We start from the raw sequence: 6,000 nt of genomic DNA on the forward strand, positions 1-6,000 counted from the left end.
TATCACTTCACCTTACCTATAACCTCACACCTATCACCTATCACCTTTTTCACACCAATTACCTTACACCTATCAGACATCACTTCAACTATCACCTCACACCTGTCACCTATCTCTTCACACTTATCAGCTTTCACTTCACCAGACGTAAATAATATAAGTGGACTTTTCTATATTTGGCTACTGCAAGACGTCCATTGGACACCAGTAAAACCGGTTTCAAAATGAAATTTACAATAAGAACGTAGTTCTAGGGTCATTCCATGACAAAACGACCTAGTTTTTTTTAATTTTAACACCCGACCCCTTTCGATTTCGCCAAAATTTTGTATACAAGGTTTTGTGGGCCTAGGAAAACGATTTTGACAGTTTCATAACGATCGGTTCAGCCGTTTACGAGATACAGCATACGCGTTTTTTCAAAAGTTCGCCTTGACCCCCTAAATGTTTTCTAGTATATCTTATGACATAATTATCGCAAAATCACATGTAATACCTCATTTTAAAGACAATGCGCACCCTAATATGAATATTTAATCAGAGTTGTCATTTGACGTAAATGTCATTAAAATCTGGGCCTTTAAATAATTTGACCTTTGACCTTGCCCAGACACCTCAGTCGTAGGTCAACGATTTTAGCATTTTTAATATTCCCACTATCGAATACATAATAATCACTCAAAATCTCAAAGTAATATTTGTAGTTTTCGAGATATTAATTTATGAAATTTACCCCACCACACACAAAATGAAATACCAAAACCATTTATTTTTATAGTTTACACACCAATTAATTTTTTATTTACACAAAACAGCTTAAACTTCTTTATACATGGAAAAGGCTTTGGTAATTTTATTTTTATCGTGTTCTTTGATTTGATAGCCTTTCGAATTTGGTAAAACTACAAGAATTTCAATTGCACATAGAACATTTTCACTTGACACCCAACTGCTATCGATCCTTCTGGGCCATGTGTATTTGTCCGAAATACCAGGGGGACGCAAAAAGTTTACAAAGAAGTCTCCAAACTCTTCTGATACTTCCTCAATTAATCCAACGTAAAGTTGGCCTTTGTAGACGCTGGCTACCAAATTTCCCACTTTAAAGTTTTCAGCCTCTTGATTTCGAGTATCTGACAATTCTAAAGTCGAAACCTTAACTGTGGTTAGCGAATCGTCATTAGATAACGGAGAAACCATGATTTCATTTAACGATTTCGGAACGAATTTATGAAACCCTCGAGTTCCTTTTACTGTTATGGCTTTAGAAAACCTTTCTTTTAAAAGTTCCTTTTGTCGCTCAATTTCTTCGTTTTTAACATAGATGAACTTGATATTTTCGAAGTTTGATAGGCAGAAATTAAACATATCTGTTGGAGTCAAAATCTGTCCAGTCACTGGTCGCTGAAGACTGACTCTTGCTGTTTTACGCTTCACTGTTCCGCCAATTCCGTCACAAGGTCCCTTGCCATGAGATGTGGCAAAAAAATGCCATTCAGCGTCCAAACCAAAATCTTGTTTGTGGCAACAGAGATTAGAAAAGTTGTATTTGTTTTTATACTGTCCAGCACATCCATCCGTAAAATAAATTAGCTTTCTAACATTAGGAACATGTGTTTTTATATTTGGAATTAGATAAGTTAAAAAACTGTGAACAGTATTGGTTGTATGTGTTCTGGTATCACTGATAATACAAAAATTTAAGTGGTTAAGTTCTCCGTTTTCGACTACCCTGAAGTAGATTACGAAGGGATGCACTGTCGCTTGAGAATTGTCCCAATGGAGCCCTTGTGCTTCGTCTTGAATTACGAAGGAATAGTTCTCCGCAAAATCACCGAGAACAATTACGTCACCAGGTTTTAGAGTTTTTTTGAGGTTTTTAAGATAATTAGATTGCGACTTAGATGTGTAATGATGACGCGTTAGTTCAAGTAGTTTAATGGCCAAAGAGTCGAAAAAGTTTTCAACACTCTCGCTCAAGGTCATGAGCTTTGTGCTGTCAGTTGTCACCCATTGCATGAACTTTATATTTTCAAAATCTTCTAAAAGGTTCGTTAAATATTCATTTTCAAGTAGACCATTTTTTCCAGGACAGTCCTTGCACACCCTCATCATACAATTCCTGTTTTGAGTGTCACACACGGTGAGCGCCATGAAATCGATATCACATTTTAAAGGACAAGGAGACGGTAGAGCTGATATCATTAGCTTGACATTTTGGTGATAGGTGCAGACACACACTGAATGTGTACCTGACGAACCTGCTAATACACACCAAGGTGGTCGTAGATAACAAAATGACGAAAATCCTAACGTCAAATCATGCTCTTCCTTGAATTTGTTATAGAGCTCTCTCAGGTTCAGCAGTACAAGCCTCTTTTGATGATGTTCTTTTTGACCTGTCTCGTGGTTTCTAACTGACACAAACTCCTTTTGTCCAGGTGTCATACGACTGTTATCGTCATTTTCGTAAAATTCAACGACCTTTGATTTAACGTCTTCGGTCAATATTAATCCCTTCGATTGTTTCTCTGGTAGCGAAAGAATTCCTTGACTAGATTTAAGATTCCTGCTTCGTTTGACCATGTATTCTGGTGCTCCAAATTCCTCCATTGTGCGTTGTATTCCAAATGGTGACAAGGTCAGGATCTGAAGCTTTTCGCCGTATGATGTCTTGGAGTTATTGAATTTCTCTCTCAGTTCGTTCAAAATATTCTCATATAATCGATGTTCTTCGAGCTTTCTAAAAACATCGTCCGTAACCATATTATCGTCTGTTTCATCAAGAGAAATTTCCATTGACTCTTCTAATTTGCGTTTCAATGAATTGTTCACAGCGTTTAACTTAGTCCTGCTTAGAATTGTTTTTTGGCGAGATGACAAACCTTCTGTACAAAAGTTAAAAAATATATGTATTTATATATGTATACATATATAAATTCTTTCAAATTGAATATATTTCTTACTTCTTTTAACAGGAGATTCTCCCAAGTTTATTAGAGTTTCGTTAACTGCCACTAAAGCTATAGCTTTGTCGTCTTGCGTCGCATCTCCCGATGAACAAGGTTGACTAAATGAAAAAGAATCGCTTTCTTGTGATTCTTGTGCAGTGTGAACTTCTGAAACGTCCAACTGTATTTGGAGTTCATCCTTTACTTTTTTTCCAGCAGACATAAAACACTGGATGCACAACTTATTTCCAGCGATAACTTCAATTCCTCGTAACTTTAATTTTTTGAACAAATCCAATGAAATAGTTTTTAGTCCACTCTTTCTTTCAGCGTCGTGAGTCCCAAAAGGATTCATACACTTCTTTTGACTCGTTGAATACCTTTTCATAAAAAGTTCTTCATGGTGACGACATATGTTTCTTATTTTGGACATAGGTATAGCTGTTCGGCTGCTAAGAACTAATTTGTCATCCTCGGACAGATGGTTGTTGATACCAACTGTTTTCGAAAGTGTTTGCAAATGACATTTACTACTGTCTCTCCAAAACGAACAATTTCGATCCATTTCAGGGCTTTGTTCGAGAATATACAGTTAAATAAATTCTATTTCGCTACTCAATTATCGCTGTTAATATATTTAACTACTCAATTATAACTATTATATATTAAAAAGATATTAACACATTTTTACGTTATTAAAAACGTAATCGATATGACTAAGAGCAATATTGGGTTTTCTTGAGATATCTAGCACATTTCCATTTAAGGGTGCAGTAAGATACGCTACAATAATATTGAACGCCAGACTATACTAAGGACAAGCAATTTAGTGATGTCTTCTGTCTACAGATAACATGCAAAACTAAAAATAATATGTAAATAACTCAACTTAATTTAAGAATTAGTGTATTTGATATTCTAAAATCAAAATTACCAAAATAATAATATTTTTAATTTATTTAGTAGGTCAACTAGTTTCGTGTATAAAATAGCATTTTCATTAATTTGAGGGAAAAAATTTCAAAAATTAATATCTCGAAAACTACAAATATTACTTTGAGATTTTGAGTGATTATTATGTATTCGATAGTGGGAATTTTAAAAATGCTAAAATCGTTGACCTACGACTGAGGTGTCTGGGCAAGGTCAAAGGTCAAATTATTTAAAGGCCCAGATTTTAATGACATTTACGTCAAATGACAACTCTGATTAAATATTCATATTAGGGTGCGCATTGTCTTTAAAATGAGGTATTACATGTGATTTTGCGATAATTATGTCTTAAGAAATAGTAGAAAACATTTAGGGGGTCAAGGCGTACTTTTGAAAAAACGCGTATGCTGTATCTCGTAAACGGCTGAACCGATCGTTATGAAACTGTCAAAATCGTTTTCCTAGGCCCAAAAAACCCTGTATACAAAATTTGGGCAAAATCGAAAGGGGTCGGGTGTTCTGTGGCAGGCGTTTTGTCATGGAATGACCCTCTATTTAGATTGGCTCTATCTATCTTGCTATAAACATCCAATGAAACGTTATTTGCTATTGATAATCCCTGAATGAACAAATTTGAAAATTAGACGTCTCTCCAAAATCTAGAAGAGGGCCGCTTCTCATACTTACTTTTGCTATCACCTGTACCTCATCTTTTACCTTTTACCAATCACCGTACCTATCATATATCAACTATCACCCCACCTAACCTAAACAATACTTCAGTCGCAAGGAAGTCACTTGGGGGCACAGAAGGTGACAGCAAGTTCATAAGAGTGGCGTTGATTTGGAAAAAGAAAGTCGGGAACCTGGTGAAAATTTCAGCATGCTACCTAGCAGCGTTTAAAAGTTATTAAAGGGACAGACATAGATAAATCCATCCATACAAACATACAGGTCAAACTGAGAAATATATATGACCAACTTGCAGACAATTAAAGAAAATAATGTTAAAAAAGGTGCATTTTACCTTTTCGATTTGTATGGAAAACCCCTGTGTGTATCGTGAAATAAGACGGCAATCCGAATAAAGCCAAATAAACGCTTACGTAAGCTCGGAAATATAATATTTCGAATACAAGCACAAAGTAAGAAATCTTTATAGACGACCCCTAATTGATCATTTAGCTAAGCGCCCCGATATTATAGTTCAAGAAACATTTGAATAAGCTAAAATGAATTATGTTAATTAATCGATAATTGATTAAAAATAATACATATAGTAACATTTCGTTCTATATGAACAACCCCTACATTTCTAGATAAAAAACTCGTTCGCAAAATATGTGTTTTTTTAAATCGACGAACCAAGCCGTGATGAAAAGTTTATAATATAAACCAAAGTTCATCGAATTTTAATCAAGATTTTATCGGTTAAATTTTTGATTATCAATTTTCAGATTTCGATCAAACCCTTTCTTATGGATAACAGATTTTACCAACAGCAACAACTAGGTCTTTAAAAAGTACCCCAACTTGACTACATAAGAAAAAGAAGAATGCCCAAATTCAAAACATTTATTTCAAAATAAAATAAGCTGAGAAAGATAATTTTATGAAAAATATATGGTAACCTTTTGGTCTATATGAACAGCCCATGAAAAACGGACACTTTCTAATGATAAACCTTTAAAAATCTCTCGTATTATAGAAACAAGGTCCCTGTTTGTTTATATTTAACAAGTTGGCAAGCCAAAATATACCTCTCCTCGGAAGAGATGACCCTTAATGATATATCACCGCAATTCAGAGTTATTTACTTTAGAGACGACCCCTACTTTAATTTCCTTATAAACCGACGCTTCTAGTAGCCAAAAATAAAAAAACCATACATATATAATAAACTGAAATTAATAATAATCGTATTACGAAAGCGGATTTCTCTATTTAGCATTAAAATGTAAGTCCGACTTTCGGTGGCAAATAGCACGGTACGCGCGGCGAAGACGTTTTACCACCGAAACGAAAAAATATCAAAATTAGGGTGGAAAATAACCTCCATCAATGGTGAGACTATTTGCCACCGAAAGTCAGGGCTCGGTTCGTGTCGGTGGGAAAT

Source organism: Leiobunum rupestre, chromosome 4 (assembly GCF_980474605.1).
Source record: "Leiobunum rupestre chromosome 4, qqLeiRupe1.1.hap1, whole genome shotgun sequence".
Lineage (NCBI taxonomy): Eukaryota > Metazoa > Arthropoda > Arachnida > Opiliones > Sclerosomatidae > Leiobunum > Leiobunum rupestre.